The 17,327-nt window shown below is 44.5% G+C and overlaps 1 pseudogene; it reads left to right on the plus strand.

Moving 5' to 3' along the window:
* Window positions 1-6,801: 6,801 nt before the first annotated feature.
* Window positions 6,802-15,700, plus strand: LOC138426462 (pregnancy-associated glycoprotein 1-like; annotated as a pseudogene).
* The last annotated feature ends 1,627 nt before the right edge of the window (window positions 15,701-17,327 follow it).

The raw sequence follows: 17,327 nt of genomic DNA on the forward strand, positions 1-17,327 counted from the left end.
TCTGGAAGCTGTGCTCTAGTGTGGGATTCAGAAACTGAAGCAAGAACAAAGCCACATGGCAGGAGAGCTTCAAGATCCTGTAGGAACCCGGGGGCCAGGGGGCGGGGGGGACCTCAATCAGTCCTGATTTCAGGAGCTTACTTGAAGCAGAGACAATTCTCTATCAGTATTCTCATAAATAGTCTATGTTGCCAAGTTTCATGTAAAAGTGATTTATTTTAGATTCCATCCAGAGAGTTTCCCCTTTGAGCCAGTACTTAAGATATGTGCTTGAGACCTGGTTTGGGAAGATTGCAGATGCACCAGGGCAACTAAGCCAGTGGACCACAGCTACTGAGCCTGAGTAGTCTAGAGCCTGTGATCCACATCTAGAGATGCACAGGATTGAAAAGCCAGTGCACTGCAATTACAGAGGAGCCCCTGCTCGCTGAAAACAGAGAGGTCCTGAGCAGCAATGAAGACGTACTACTGCTTCTAATTCACTTCAGTTGTGTCCAACTCTGTGCGACCACATAGACAACCACCCACCAGGCTCCCTCGTCCCTGGGATTCTCCAGGCAAGAACAGTGGAGTGGGTTGCCATTTCCTTCTCCAATGAATGAAAGTGAAAAGTGAAAGTGAAGTCTTTTAGTCCTGTCTGACCCTCAGCGACTCCATGGACTGCAGCCTTCCAGGCTCCTCTGTTCATGGGATTTTCCAGGCAAGAGTACCAGAGTGGTGTCTGCCTTCTCCTCAATGAAGACATAGTGCTGCCAAAAATAAAAATAAAAATAAAATAAAGTAAAGTAAAATAAAATTCTCCCAGAGAAACCAGTGAGGCCTCAAGGGAAGCAGGACTTGGAAAAGGATTAAACCAGTCTGAGTCTGATATCCTGCAAGTCACGGAGAAGGAAGCTACAGCCTGTTTTCACAGGGGAATTGGGATATAAGCTGTGCCTCAATCGTGCCCCAAACCAAGGCTAGGGAGCTGGGATTTCACTCTCCCGCTAGTGCCTCCCTCTAGCCCTTCAACTAGCACCCAGCTGGTGTCTCCAAGCCCTTGTATTAGATCCTCCAAAGACAAATCAAAGGAGACACTAGAAGCAAAGGACACCAAAGCTCAGGAAAATGCAACCTCAGATAATGTCTAGATTTCTGCACCCAGTCTGCGGTCTCCAGCATCATATCTGACATCCTGCGAGACTAAAGAACTCCATGGGTCTCTACATGTAAGCATATATATATTTTTTAATTCAGGTTTTGGTTTGTATGGGAGTGTAGTTGACTTACAGCACTGTATTAATATTAGTTGTATGGGAAATTAATTCCCTTACACATACACATGGACCTATTGTTTCTTAGATTATTTTCTCCTAAGGACATTACAGACAATTGAGTAGAGTTTCTGTGCTGTACAGTAGGTCTTTGTTATCTATTAAATGAAGAAGTATACATATTTTAATCTCAAATTATCCCTCTCCCACCTTTCTACTTTGGTAAGCATAATTATTGTTTTGATGGAGGGAGGGGTCTACACACTTTTTGGATGAGGGTCTGTGCCTGTTAGAGTGCAGTGGCTGGGGAAAGCAAGCCTGAGAGACACTCATTTGAGACGATAGTATCACTAAGACAGAAACTTCAAAATGGATTTCTGTAAACCTTTTATTGCAAAACTATTTTGAAAATAACAAATATAAGAAAGAAGGGTGTCATGAACCCTATATTTCATCATTCAGCATCGATAACTACAAAACTAACCTCTGAGTCCCACAGATTGTCATAGACTTGAGACTATGCAACATCAAGGTGGTGGCCAATTGAGTTCCCAGCAGAGACAGTCTTGACTTGCATCAGTCTTTCTCATCTTGCTATGTTCTCACATGTGGTGGTTGAAGGGAAGGAAGAAGAGGGAGAATAAGAGAGAAAAAGAGGGAGAGTCTAATCTCATCATGAGGGACCACCCTCAAAACCCCATGTCAACCTGGGTACCTCCCAAAGGGGCTACTTCCTAATATCATTATATTGGGAGTCAAGGGTGGACACAATTCACTCCATAGCAGCTATGCATACCATAGCAGCTATCCGTTTTTAAATCAAGACCGGCCTTCATTTCATTCTCTCTTTTACTCCTTATTCATTTTTCCTGAAGTATTTTAGGAGCAAGATGAACATTTCTCAAAATACACATTTTGAGTATTTGTGGTAGAATGATAAGATATGAAAAAGCTGCTCTTTTGTTCCCAAGAAAATGAATATTTTATATCCAGTCTCTGTGCAAATTTCCCTGATTCTCAAAAAGCAGATACCTTTCACAGTTTATTGAAAGAATGTAGTCATATGTTGCATTTGGTTGTCCTCCTTTAGGACTACATAAGTGTTCCTCTCCCAATTTTAATGTCATTTATTCGTTCAGAAACGGGGAGGAAGCAAGGGTGTTTGTCCTACAGAATGTTGCACTATTGGTTTTAGAGCAGAAGTCCACAATACCAGCACAGTGGGTCAGAACCAGTACCAGTCTTTGGTCTATTAGGAACCAGACCTCCACAGCAGGAGGGGAACTGTAGTCCAGTGAATGAGGCATCATCTGTGTTATAGTTGCTCCCCATCACACTCTCATCACCCCTAGAAGGGACAGTCTAGCTTGTTTTCCTGGAATTGTTTGTAGTTACATAACTTATGCTTAATAGAAACAAAAATAGCATAAATATTGATGATTATTTTCCTTTCTCAGTGCTCACAATGGTGAATTGGTGCTCTAGCAGCCTATCACAGTGACAAATTAGATGTTGCCTATTAACATTTGGACACATTCGGCCAGCTTAAAATTAAAAATTAAAAAACTAAGATCATGGGCTCCAGCCCCATCCTTCCTGGCAAATAGAAGGACAAAAGTTGGAAGCCGTGAGAGATTTTTTCATCTTAGCCTCTAAAACCACGGTGGATGTTGCATGCAGCCATGACATCAGAAGACATTTGCTGTTTGGCACGAAAGCTATGACAAACATAAACAGTGTGTTGAGAAGCAGAAACATCATTCTGCCCCAAAAACTGGTAGGTGTTTGGCCTTTTCATTTGGACCCCTAAAACTTCTCTAGAGTCCCCGTTAGTTTTTGAAGTCCCTCAGCTTTCTGGTCCTTCACGATTCCCAACATTATTTTGCACATTTCTTTACCCAGTCCTGAAATCAGCCATCTCTTTAAGATTGTCTGATGGGAAGTGTATTTAGAAGCTGGATGTCAGACGTCAGAAGAGTCACTGTTATCAAGTTGTCACTGCTTCTATGCTTTAGAGTGGTCAGAGGAGGAAGTACACATCTTCCTTAAAAATTAAAATAAAAAGAAATATAATTAGCTGGTACAATCTTTTGCTTTCAGTTCAAGATTTAAGACAGCAGGATTTGAAATAAACTTTGATATATTATGTGTGAACCTCTTTTTTCTAGAGAGTGAAACTTATTTCAGAACATCAGTTTTAATGATTGTCTTGCTTTTACCTGTTAACATACGTATGATTCCATCACAATAACAGAAACAATATGAGTAACAATAGTTGTTGAATTATTGCTAGCTGCAGATGAGATGGCAGTGCAGATGCATGGCAGCTGTAATGGCAGTACAGAAGCGTGGTGGAGAGGGACTACCTCATGTCCAAATCAGGGGTGGCACCAAGAGGTTCTACCCTACTTCCAAGGTAAGGAGCAGCGGCTGTGCTTTGCTGGAGTAGCCATGAAGAGATACCCCACATCCAAGGTAAGAGAAACCCAAGTAAGATGGTAGGCACTGAGAGAGGGCATCAGAAGGCAGACAGACTGAAACCACAATCACAGACAACTAGCAAATCTGTCACATGGATCACAGCCTTGTCTAACTCAATGAAACTAAGCCATGCCATGTGGCATCACTCAAGATGAAGGGGTCATGGTGGGGAAGTCTGACAGAATGTGGTCCAGTGGAGAAGGGAAAGGCAAACTACTTCAGTATTCTTGCCTTGAGAACCCCGTGAACAGTATGATAAGGCAAAAAGATAGGACACTGAAAGATGAACTCCCCAGGTCGGTAGGTGCCTAATATGCTACTGGAGATCAGTGGAGAAATCACTCCAGGAAGAATGAAGGGATGGGGCCAAAGCAAAGACAACACCCAGTTGTGCATGGGACTCGTGATAGAAGCAAGATTCGATGCTGTAGAGAGCAATATTTCATAAGAACCTGGATTGTTAGGTCCATGAATCAAGGCAAATTGGAAAGGGTCAAACCAGAGATGACAAGAGTGAACATAGGCATTCTCGGATTCAGCGCACTAAGATAGACTGGAATGGGTGAATTTAACTCAGATGACCATTATATCTACTACTGTGGGCAGGAATCCCTTAGAAGAAATGGAGTAGACATCAGAGTCAACAAAAGAGTCTGAAATGCAGTACTTGAATGCAATCTCAAAAATGACCTCTTCATTTCCAAGGCAAACCATTCAATATCATGGTAATGCATGTCTACGTCCTGATCAGTAACACTGAAAAAGCTGAAGCTGAACAGTTCTATGAAGACCTACAAGACCTTCTAGAACTAACACCCCCCAAAAGATGTTATTTTCATTATAGGGACTGGAATGCAAAAAGAGGAGTTGAGAAACACCAGGAGTAACACACAAATTTGACCTTGGAGTACAGAATAAAACAGGGCAAAGGCTGATAGAGTTCTGCCAAGAGAACGCGCTGGTCATGGCAAACATCCTCTTCCAACAACACAAGAGAAGGCTGTCCACATGGACATCACCTGATGGTTGACATCAAAATCAGATTGATTATATTCTTTGCAGCCAAAGATAGAGAAGCTCTATACAGTAAGCAAAAACAAGACTGGGAGCTGACGATGGCTCAGATCATGAACACCTTATTGCCAAGTTCAGACTGAAATTGAAGAAAGTGGAGAAAAGCACTAGACCATTCAGGTATGACCTAAGTCAAATGCCTTAGCACTATACAGCAGAAGTGAGAAATAGATTTAATGGACTAGATCTAGGTTCATGACATTGTACAGGAGACAGAAATCAAGACCATCCCCAAGAAAAAGAAATGCAAAACAGCAAAATGGCTGTCTGAGGAGGCCTTGCAAATATCTGTGAAAAGAAGGGAAGCAAAAAGCAAGGGAGAAAAGCAAAGATATACCCATTTGAATGCAGAATTCCAAAAAATAGCAAGGAAAGATAAGAAAGTCTTCCTCAGCAATCAATGAAAATACATAGAGGAAAACAATTGAATGGGAACGACTACAGATTTCTTCAAGAAAATTAGACATACCAAGGAAATATAGTTGTTGAATATAGTGCCAGATTTATTTACCTTTTTTTTCTTTTGGTTTCTTTGGTATTGTTTTTGATGGGCAGTATTCTTGTTTTCCCTTAGAAGATATTCCACTCTGAATGTAGAGTCATAAGTCTGAATTTTAAGGCCACTTAAGTAATGTGTTGTGATAGGTAGCTTGTCAACAAGTTGATGCAATTAGATTTATTAGTCTTTGTTCTCAATTTGTTCACTTCAGTTCTGTCCTTCCCTTGTGTCCATCTCTTTGCAATGCCATAGACAGGAATCCATACCATCCAGGCTTCCCTGTCCATCACCAGCTCCCGGAGCTTGCTCAAGCTTATGTCCATCGACTTGGTGATGCCATCCAACCATCTCATTCTCTTTCATATGCTTCTCCTCATACCTTCAATCTTTCCTAATATCAGGGTCTTTACCAATGTGTCAGCATGTTTAGTATGCATTGAGTCTCTTTTAAAATCAACCAACATGTATTCAACTCCTCTCTGTCCCCACTGCACTCCCAAGTCTAGGCCAGACACAAAAACCTGCAGACTGAAGGCTGATTCCAGCACATTGCTGTGGAGATTTCATTCAAAATCTTTTTTTTTGGGGGGGGGGAGAATTTAGTTGCTAGCATTAAAGTCAATAGATTGTAATTCTCTTGAAAACATAGTCAACTGGCCTGCTTTCCAGCATGGGTGAAGTGGAGGAAAGGCTGCTCCCAATGGTAAGGCCTGTGCTGCCCTGATTCCCACATGGCCACCTAGTCCTAGTGTCATATCTCCTGCCTCCTGGGACATGAGTTTGTGAGAACTAGACTTCTAGCTCTCTTTAGATAAAGGCTACTTTTGCCTTGATCAACTTTGACTTTGAAGCCTGTAACTCAGAGCCTAGCACACAGTTCTTCCTTGTACAGTTGTTGGAGATATAAATTATTGTGGAAGCATATGACATTTCTTCCAAAACGGAAACCATGCAATCGAAGTACTGCTCTGTCCTAAATCATTGATGCAGACTGGCATCATAAGTGCCCCTGATGTCTGCCATTAGACTCAATACCTAAGCCAGTTGTATGTCCCTGGGTTGCCCCTGAAGTCTTCAGTTTGCCTTTTGACAGCTTATCCTCCTAGCAGTCTCCTCTCCAAAGAAAACAGCAATGTCTATCTCATCAAGTGGCTAGGAAGATGACATGAAACCAGAAGTGTCGAGCATGGCCCCTAGTATCCATTTTCATGATGTTCTTAGCAGTTTTTTCTCCAAATATGCAAGGTTTTTTGTCTTCTTAGATGTGCATGCAGATCAGTTTGATTTTCCATTCAAGCTTCAAAAAAGAGATTACAGTTCAATTCCCTGTATTCTGAAAAGCTTCAAAGGCCCTTGCCAAGGACACTCATGAAGATAAAGATTTTATCGAGACCTTTGTTGTTGTTGTTGTTGTTTTCAGATCTTTAGTGGCCTAAAGGGGAGAAGTAGGGTAGGTCAGAGCATATATAACTAGGGGCTCCTGGTCACCACTACATGCTAAGAACCTAAACTTCCTTGAATACTTGGAGCCAGGAAAGAAACATGAAGTGGCTTGTGCTCCTTGCGCTGGTGGCCTTCTCAGAGTGCATAGTCAAGTAAGTATGGGGACTGTATGTCACATCATATTCCTTTCTCGGATTTTTCATTTCATCTGATTATTCTTCCAGCCATCAGGTGTAGAAAGGAATGGAATATTTCCCTCAGAGTCTTAAGGTTCAACTCTTACTTATTGATAAACAAGTTTCTATAGGAACTGTGGATCTCAAGGTCTTGGTGCAGATTTGGGTTGCACAAATCTTGAGGACCAGTCATGTCATGACCTATTGAAAATGCAACTCCTTGCAACTGTTCAGTGCATAGTTTTTGCAGATGTCGATGTGCTCCTGTAGAATAGCATTTTTCTACATTTTATTCAACATGTCCTCTTTTATCCTGGTCTATTTCAGTGTGTATATGCCTATGTCTGCATCTCTGTATCACTGTCATTTATCTCTCCATCTCTTTGCAAGTCACTGGGAGTCTATTTCTCTTTGTGTTGTTTTCTTTTAAGTTTTCATTTGACTCTTCCTCCTTCTTAAGCCTCTTAAATTCCCTTACTTGTTCCCTATATCTTGGATTCTTCTTTCAACTCTCTCTTCTCTTTCAACTTGGAGAAAGATAAACCATTTTACACTGTTTTATATCAGACAAGCAGTGTGAACACAGTCAACTCAGAAACCTCTTGCATTTCAAGTTGCTCCCTTGTAAAAGAGGATAAGAGTCCCCCTTCTACCTCCTTCCTTGAGGTTCTATGAGAAGGAATGTGTGAGAAGGCAACAGCAATGCTAAAGACTGTCATGGTTGAGACTTCCTACTTATCAGGTACCTTATATCCATTACTTCACTTATCCTCAAGTTATTCTATTTGGAGGGTTTGTATTGCTACATTCCACCATTTTATCGAAGGGGTGACTTAGACACCACATGGTCATTTGGCTTACCAAAGATTGCAGATATGCATAAAATTCTGATAATAATGTGCCTCATAAAAATAATTAGAAAATGCACAGGACTATTACAATGACAGTTATACCTTAACCCTGAGAGCTAATTGGATTATCTGCTTTGATTTCTTTGTCAAATGCTTGGTGAAAGAATACCTCTAAGGAGAGTGAAGACCATGAGCAATACTGCCAGTGGAAAAAACATGCTGAACAATTTCCTGAAGGAGCATCCTTACAGATTGTCCCAGATTTCTTTTCGTGGCTCAAATCTCACTACTCACCCACTGATGAACATCTGGGATGTGAGTATTTTGGGAGGATGGTGCTCCACAGCGCCCCCTGGTACTCTAGCCTAGCACGGGGCTCATCTAGAGGTGCCAGGTGGGATGTTGGGGTTGGGGTTCTTGCAGGAGGCAGAGACACTGGAAAAGAGGGACCCCACCCAGAGGAGAAGGCACTCTCATTCTCAACTGTTGGTCTTTGTGATTGGGCCCGGAGATTACCAGGTGGCAGGTAAACATCCATTTCCGTATCAAACATGTGTCATTAGTTGGAGGGCGATTGTTCCTTATGAACTAAGTGAGCCGCTCAGTTATAGGGGAAGAGTGAACCATCACTGATCAAACGGTAGAACCAACTGCAAAGCAATTGTGAATCCCCAGGTAGAGGAAATCAGTTGCCACAGATGCAAGAACAACAGCCGTAAAAAGTTACTGAAACTATTCTGAGTATGGCCATAAGAATCACTGTGGTTCCTGTTTTTAGATTAGAAAAAGGGCTTACTTTGTGTTCAAGATGTCTTCAGAAAAGTGCATGCCAGCCTGAGAGATAGGCAAAGAGTAAATACATGTCAAATGAAAGGGTCACCTGTGTGATGTTGATTGGATGTGGTCTGAGTTTAGAGGAAGCGGCTGGGGTTGATCAAGAAGGACCTCCTGGAGAAGCAGGTGCTAATGCTGGGTTTGGAGAGACTACAGAGCTTCCCAAATGAAGGCACCAGGGCTTCCCTGGGTTTCCAGTGGTATTGGAGGCCCAATGGTATGCCTCTGGGCTTTCCATGCAGAAGGTACCACTTCAACGCCTGGTCATAGAGTTAATATCCTGCATACAATATAGCACAGGAAAAATATACCAAATGCAGATATGTCTGTGACCAAAGTCTGTGAGCTGCACGGTGGTTAGAAAGTGATCTCAAGAGATATGTGACATCCAGAGGGAAGAATCAGTTTGGGAATAGAGGGTGGCATCAGTTTGGGAATAGAGGGTAGCCAGTTCTGCACTAACCCACTCCATCCTTCTCCTTGTAGTCGGTCTACCTGGGTAACATCACCATTGGAACACCCCCTCAGGAATTCCAGGTTCTCTTTGACACAGGCTCATCTGACTTGTGGGTCCCCTCTCTCTTGTGCAACAGCTCAACCTGTGGTGAGTATACATACCCCCTATCCGGATCATCTTTCACCTGCCCTGCCACCCTGTTTCCACCCTTGGCACCTGATGGCACTCATCTCTTGTGTCTGCAGCTAAACACGTTATGTTCAGACATCATCTTTCTTCCACCTACCGGCCTACCAATAAGACCTTCACGATCTTCTATGGAGTTGGGATAATTGAAGGAGTTGTTGTTCGTGACACAGTTCGGGTAACAGTAAAACAAATGCTGAGGCAGGACTGGCTATGCAGTGACCACTGTTGGCAAAACAGATGCAGAACCATCTGGCAGGACCATTCCTAGCCTAACTCCCATAGCTATTGGCCATCTTACCCACAGGTTCATGTCTCGGGGGAGGCAGTGCCTGTGGTTACACTCGAGCAAAGAAATTAGCTAACCCAGAGAGTGGCTTGAGGTGTGGACTTGTAGCTCCTCTGCCCATGAGCAGTTCATGGTTCATTTTTCTGTGTGCGAGAAGAAGGCATAAAAGCACCCACTTTTATATTCACAGACTCTTCCAGGCACTTTCAGGTGATAACTGGTTTAATCCTGCAACAACCTAACAGCAGTTACTGTGATTAGCTCATGAGACATATGAGGAAACTGAGGTGCAGAGAGCAAGGGCCTTGCTGAGGGTACACAGGTGGTAAAAGGTGGAGTTAGGCTGGCTTTTCAGGACTGCAGTTGCTGTGGGGTGTTGGGAGACAGGGTAAAACTGATCTGGGGACCCTGGAGGTGGTCAAGGACTTCAGGTATCCAGAGTGGGAGGCCTGAGAAGTCAAGAGGCCTGATAAATGCATTATCACTCTAGATGACCCTTGAGTATCTGATAAACCTATGGCCTGCCTCCTCTAAAATACTTGAGCAGTTCCCCTCTCTCTTTTTCTCTCTCATACACACTCACAGAAATATACACAGATCCCCAAAAGTGAATTCCCCAGACAGTAATTTCATAGAACCCTGCAAACAAGATTGTGTTTTTGGCTTCTGTCTTCTTAGACAGATGCAGAATCCTGAGTAATTACAGAGAATGCAGTCCATTCCTGTCATTAGGTCACAGTGATGCCAAAGATAAGGCTATCTTGGCCTCGGTATTTTTGTCCCTCAGGTGGCACCTATGGGACCTGGCCTGACTCTTGGTTGCCCCACATGAACAGAAGCCACGAGGCCAATTTGACTCACCTAGGTGGTGTTTTTCAGAGTGGCAGATGCTTTATAATTCACAGGCTCTCTCAAATGGAACTGAAATTCCTCTCCCAGCTTGATCTAACTATCTATGGGCCACCAAAGACAGAGCCCAGCCTGAATTCTTCTCTGAGGATCTAATGGCAATGCACCCCAGGCCAGTGCTAGCCCCACTTCCAGTATCTGCAAGTGTCAACACTCTTCTCTCCCACAGATTGGGGACCTTGTAAGTACGGACCAGACCTTTGGTCTAAGCTTTGCAGAATCTGGGTTTGAGAACATAACTTTTGATGGCATCTTGGGCTTGAGCTACCCCAACACATCCTGCCTTGGAGCCATCCCCATATTTGACAAGCTGAAGAATCAAAGTGCCATTTCTGAGCCAGTTTTTGCCTTCTACTTGAGCAAGTAAGTCTGAGGTGGACAATATCTTTGTCCTAATTAGATGTAAGATGCTTTCAGGTGCAAGAAAATTACAGAATACTTGATAAAGAAGTACCCTGAGAGGTAATCTAATCCAGGATAACTATGGCCCCAGGGCCCAACTGGCTTCACCCCTGGCTTTTATAAATAAAATTTTATTGGAACCCAACTCTACTCCTGGGCTCAAGACCAGTAACATGGTCTAGGGGGTGAGTGAGGAGGAAGGCTAATGGAAGGCAACAGAAAACAAGTTGAAGGAAAAGGTATTAGGATTTGCTTATGAATTTGATAAGGAAGGAAGAAGAAGGATGGTGGATATCTTTCCTTCCTCATTAGCATTTCACTGGGAGTCCACGACCAGCTACCCAGTTTGTAAGAGCCAGTGAGAAATGAAAGTGTGGGACACAAAAGTGTGGGATCCCTTATTCAAGAAATATTAGGCATTTCAAGACAGGGAGAACAGAGGTGGAGTCCTTTCTGAGTATGTTGCTCTTTGGACAGTAGAGGTCTTAGGCCATTGGAGCCAACACTGGGTGATCTGAACCCACACCCTTAGAAGTCCCAGGCCTTGATTTTCCTGAAAAAATGACAAGGTGGACAAGGGGAAAGCCAAAGCATTTCAGCACTGTGTCCTCTGAGGGTGACTGAGCACTGAGGTCGGTGGAGGTCCAGGGGATCATCAGAAGACATAGTGCCTGGAGCCCAGCCAAGTGCTTCTGGCCTCCTCTGTTCCACTCACTAGCCAGTAGCAGACCACAGTCTGGATCTCAATCTCTCTTAGACTCAATTTCTGCATCTGTACATGGGGACCTTATTAGGGCCTTGATGGGTGGACCAGCACAGCTCTCAGACATTGCTGTTGTTTATGTCCTCCAAGGATCCCCCACTCTGTTCTCTCTACAGAGACAAGCAGGAGGGTAGTGTGGTGATGTTTGGTGGAGTGGACCACCGCTACTACAAGGGAGATCTCAACTGGGTACCAGTGATCCAAGCAGGTGCCTGGAGTGTACACATGAACCGGTAAGCGTCTCTCTCTGAGGGTCAGCCGAAGTGAAGTTCCCACTACTGTACATGGACACAGGCAGACACACACAAATGCATTCTCAGACACACAGTCACACAGACATATACACCATCTTCAACGACAGAGACAGACACATAAACAGATGGAAAGACACAAGCACACACATATAAACCTACACAAAGACACATATAAACATGCATATGCATAGCTAGTCAGAGACACACAAGCACACACAGAGACACATACAAACACACATACAAACTAACACACAGGCACATAGTTACACAAACAACCTATGGGTTCATAATCCCCAGGCCTTCTGAGCAAGGCTCTGGCCAGCGTTCTAAAAGGGACCAGAGAGGTCTGTGCAGATGGGAAAGCCCTGAACCCACTGCCCTTTGAGGTGGGGAGCATGGCTCGAGGACTCTACAGTGTGGTAAACAGAGGAACAGGCAGAATTTCTCCAGCCTGAACAGAGGTATGATAAGATGACCGACTGTCCAGGGCTACCTAGGACATAGGAAGTTCTCAGTACAAATAAATGTCATTTTAAAAACTGGGACAGTCCTGAGAAAATGGGGAAAACTGGTCTTATTAGGGAGCAACTAGCCAGCAGTGGAGAGATGATGGCTGCAGTCTGAAGATGTGAAAGCAACTAATAAAAATGACACCCCATGCTCTTGGACACACAGTGGGACAGGGGCTATAATAGAGAATCAGGAAGGTAGGATCCTGGAGTGACCTGTGGACAAGAGGCATAACTGATAGGTTTCTGTGTGGTACCTCAGAGAAAAGCTGACCTGTCCTTTGGAGTTTCTGTGGGCTAGTCATGTATTTCCTGGCCAGGGTCTCAGGGTCTGAGCTGGTTGTAGGCGCAGTGCTGGAAGACATGCTCTCCCAGAGGAGCCCCTCTCTCCTCCTACTATGAGAATCTGCTGCCCCTGAGAATCTCCATCTTCACTCTGTTTGAGACCTGTTATTTGTTCCCCATCAGATACAGCTCCCTGGATGTTTCTTATTATTTTCTCAGTTTTCATTCTCTCATTAAACAGAGAAGCGTTGGGCGTCCACTGTGTGCCAGGCACCTTAGGGAGGCAAGGAGAATAAAACCTGCCCTCACATCTAAGAAAGCAGATGTACATGAAGTGACTCACCCACATAGTGAATTGTGACTTTGGTATATGCTAGATATGAGGAGGATAAGGCAAAGGCCACCCATTCCAGTACTTTGCCTGGAAAGTCCCAGGGACTGTGGAGCTTGGTGGCTGCCCTCTATGAGGTCCCACAAAGCTGAACATGACTGAAGTGAGTTAGCAGCAGCAGCAGTAGCAGCAGACATGAGGAAGGGTCTACCGAGAGATACCAAGATAGGAGGCTGATAAACACTAGGGGAAAGAATTCCCAAAAACAATACAATTAAGGTGGAATCTGGAAGATGAGAAGAAACTTGCTAGTCAAAGGGGAGTGGAGTCTTCTAGGAAGGAAGACCAGCTTGTGTTAAGGTACAAAAGATCCTGGTGTATTCAAGTATGGCATTCGAGGATGTCAGGAAAGGTGCTGTGTCGAGAGTAAAGGAAAAGTGGGCAAGAGACGAAGGGCTGTTTATGAGACAGTCGGAAAGGGGGTAACGCTGAGGAGACTCAAGTGACCTTGATGCCAGCTTTCTTCCATTGTCTCTCAGCATCTCCATGAAAAGAGAGGTTATTGCTTGTTCTCTCGGCTGCGAGGCCTTTGTGGACACTGGGACATCACTTATCATAGGCCCAAGAAGACTGGTCAATAAGATACGGAAGCTCATTGGTGCCACACATTGGCTTTCCAAGGTGAAGGGTCATGCCCCAGGGTCACTCCCAGTCTCCACACACAAGGATCTCCAGGGCCAACCTCTCTCCCTCTCTTTCTAACAGCACTATGTTTCATGTTCTGTGGTCAATACCCTGCCCTCTATTATCTTCACCATCAACGGCATCGACTACCCAGTGCCAGCTCAAGCCTACATTCTCGAGGTGAGGGGACAATACTGAGGGTTGGTTCTCAAACTGGAGGTTGCAGGAACCCTTGGGCTGCTGCTGGAAGGAGGGCATCCTCTGGAGGCCATGTCACACCATTGGAGATGCTGTTGAGCCCTGTAGCTGGGCCAGTGACTCCCACAAAAGCAATCACTTGAAAGTAAAGGGCCGTGTGGGACACTGATCTTCCTGAAATAAATGTGGAGATACCACACCATATGGCATGGTGGGCGTCAGGGAGAAGGGAACACTAAGGTCCTCAGTCCTCAAAGAGCTTCAATTCAATCTGAACCCTTAGGTGCATGAGCATGAAAGTCAGCACTAGCAGTCCCTGAAATAGGCCATGTGACAAGGAGAATGACTGGGGACAGTCCCAGTGTGATGTCCCAGCATAAGTTAACAGTCTCCATTCCCTTCTCAAAGTTTTCCTGGTTTGGATGATAAATTACATGGTCACCCTAGTTCTCGGCTGCATCTTCCCCTTGCTGCGGTCAGGTGCCTCCTTTGTGAGTTGAGGTACCTGACTCCTCTGTGGGGAGGTTGCATACGAAGGTGAATAAAGGGCGCACAGTGACTGCTCACCCCTGGCAAGGGTGGAGGCTTCATGTCAGGTCCCTTCGAGAGTTCAGAGAAGGCAGATGGGCTCAAAGAAGGCTTTGAGAAAGAGGGAATTTCAGGAATTCTAAAACCACAAAGTCATTGAGCCATATGGAGGGTTGCTTGGTTCTAGGCAAAACTGCACGGTATTCCACGCAAATGGCATCTCAAGGTGCTCTGCACTGGGGCCCTGGGGACTTACGAGGGGTGATGAGGGCTACGGACTGACTGGTGGGGATGGGGAACCAGAGTACATTACTCAACCAAGCCTGGAATGGCCAAAGAGGGTGAGTTTGGGCCAAAGGAGGCTTCTCAGATTCCTGAGTTAAGTCTTCAACATCGTGTTGTGGGCACTGCTCTATTTAAGATGGATAACCAACAACCAGTTACTTTGCAGCACAGGGAACTCTGCTCAGTTATATGACAGCCTGGATGGGAGGGGTGTCCTTGGGACCAGGACACCTGGATACATACAGCTGAGTCTCTTTACTGTCCAACTGAAACTCAGAATATTGTTAATCAGCTATACTAAAAATAAAAAATAAAAAAAAGCTTTTAAATAAAGTATGGATTGTGAGGAGGCAGGAGGAGAACCAGCATTCTTTGCAGAGAAAACAAGCAGCAGAAGTCAGAAGGAAAGAAACAGGAAGTGAGAGGAACTTTGGACACACTTATTCTTTTCTAAAAAGTTATATTGAAGTGTGGCTAATCTTCAGTGTTCCATTAAGTTCTTCTGCACAGCAATGTGAATCAGTTATACATATAAAAATATATTTTTTTCTTATTCATTTTCATATGGTTTATCACTGAATATTGAATATAGTTCCTTACGCTATACAGTAGGACTTTGCTGTTTTTCATTCCTCTTTTTCCCCAACTCCCAGTCCTCCACTCATCACACCTTTCCTCATGGCAACCTCATGTCTTGGCCTTCTTTGGTTTTGGATGAACTCTCACATCCCCTGCTGCTGAGAAAACCCCTTGATACCAAAAGAGGGAAATAAAGCAAAGAATTGTGCTGGGTCTGGATATCGGGGGAAGTCACCTGTAAGGGCTCATGCTGACTGGTGTGTGTCTCTGACTCCCCCAGGTTTCTACAGGCTACTGTTATCTCGCCTTTGGTGAGCACGGTTTTATTTTATCTAGAGAGACCTGGTTCCTGGGTGACGTCTTTCTGCGGGTGTATTTCTCGGTTTTTGATCGAGGAAATGACAGGATTGGCCTGGCACGGGCAGTGTAAATGCTTGGAGTGGTTCAGGAATCAGAAGGCCGTTCCTAACACACACTCACTCACACGTTGAGCACTACTTCCAAGGATGCTTGTGATCTGTATTTGGTGGTCTGCACACCCTCTTCTCAGTAAAGAATAAAAGGTTTCACTCTTAATGGTGCTGAAACAAATGGTTGCCTCTGTTTGAGTCTGGGAGTGAAAGTTCTAGAACCAAGACTGAATCAAAATTGAGAGGAGCCCTACTCCAACTGGCTTCAAGGAAAATGGAGACTTATTGAAATTATTCTGGGAATCCAGGATACAAAAATCAGAGCAAATACAAAGATCTCAGTGACTGGATCCAAGAAATCAGAAGTCATCAATTCTCTCTCACCTTCACTGTTTCCCTTCAGTCTACTTTGATGATCTTAGCCTGGCAACTTTCTTCCTTAAGGCTTCAACACCTAGTGAGGGAGTCAAGCTACCTGCCCTAGGGTTTTGTATCCTGAATGCATCACCTAGTAAGGAAAAAAGATTGCAGACATCAGAGTTCAAGGGTGTTTTCTGAGAGACCCACCTCAGATTACATGTACAGCCCTAGATCAGCCATCCTGGCAGGGACATGCAGTCATATGACTGGCTTTACATGGTCTTTTGCCCTGACCCAGCAGCACACATGATTGTCAGTTTCCTCCAGAACTACATGACTGAAGCTGGGGAGAGGCAGCCCCAAGGATAGCGACTGGCAGATGATCTAGGCCGTGGAAGAATTTGTGATGACCCACCAACTCCACCACGTCCTCAGTCACAGGAATTATAAGGGGTAATGAAATAGACTCTCTTTGTCCCATCTGAGATGATCTTATCACTGGGCTTCTCCTCCAGGGGATTTTGGGTAAGGTACTTCATGCAGAGCTGGTTCACGCTAGTTCCCAAACCCCAGTCACCGGGTCTATGCCACATATACCTGCTCTGTCCTTTACTTGTCCCAGTTGGTAAGTGGTGGCCCCAGTGTATCCCTGAGCCATCCCCCTCCTCCACGTCATGCAATGCCCCTTCCTTGCCTCCAGTGCTGCTGGAGACAATGCAACGCATGTATCGGGGGACCCAGTGTACACATTGACTTCAGCCTTTCTGAGTTTCCTCCAGGGGTGGAGCTACAAACTATTTGCTTGGAGCTGCTATGGTTAGACACTTTTGCAGTGGAAGCATCCGATCTTTCCACCTGGAGGCCCTCAGTAGATGCCTCAGCTGAGTCAGCAGGGGTCAGAGGTTGATTTCCTTTCAGATTGACTGGTTTGATCTCCTTGTTGTATAAGGGACTCTCAGGAATCTTCTCAAGCACCACAGTTCAAAAGCTCAATTCTTTGGCATTCACCCTTTCTTATGGTCCAGACAGCACATCTGTACATGATTACTGGAAAAATCATAACTTTGACGTTACAGATCTCCGTAACCAAGTGAGTCTCTGCTTTTTGATACACTGTGCAAGTTTTTCATAGCCTTTCTTCCTTCCAAGGAGCAAGTGTCTTTTAATTTTGTGGCTGCACTCAAGGTCCATAGTGGTTTTGGAGCCCAAGAAAATAAAATCTGCCACTGTTTCCACCTTTCCCTCATCTAAATGCCATGATGTGGTGGGACTGGATGCCATGAATGT

This window comes from Ovis canadensis, chromosome 21 (assembly GCF_042477335.2).
Source record: "Ovis canadensis isolate MfBH-ARS-UI-01 breed Bighorn chromosome 21, ARS-UI_OviCan_v2, whole genome shotgun sequence".
Lineage (NCBI taxonomy): Eukaryota > Metazoa > Chordata > Mammalia > Artiodactyla > Bovidae > Ovis > Ovis canadensis.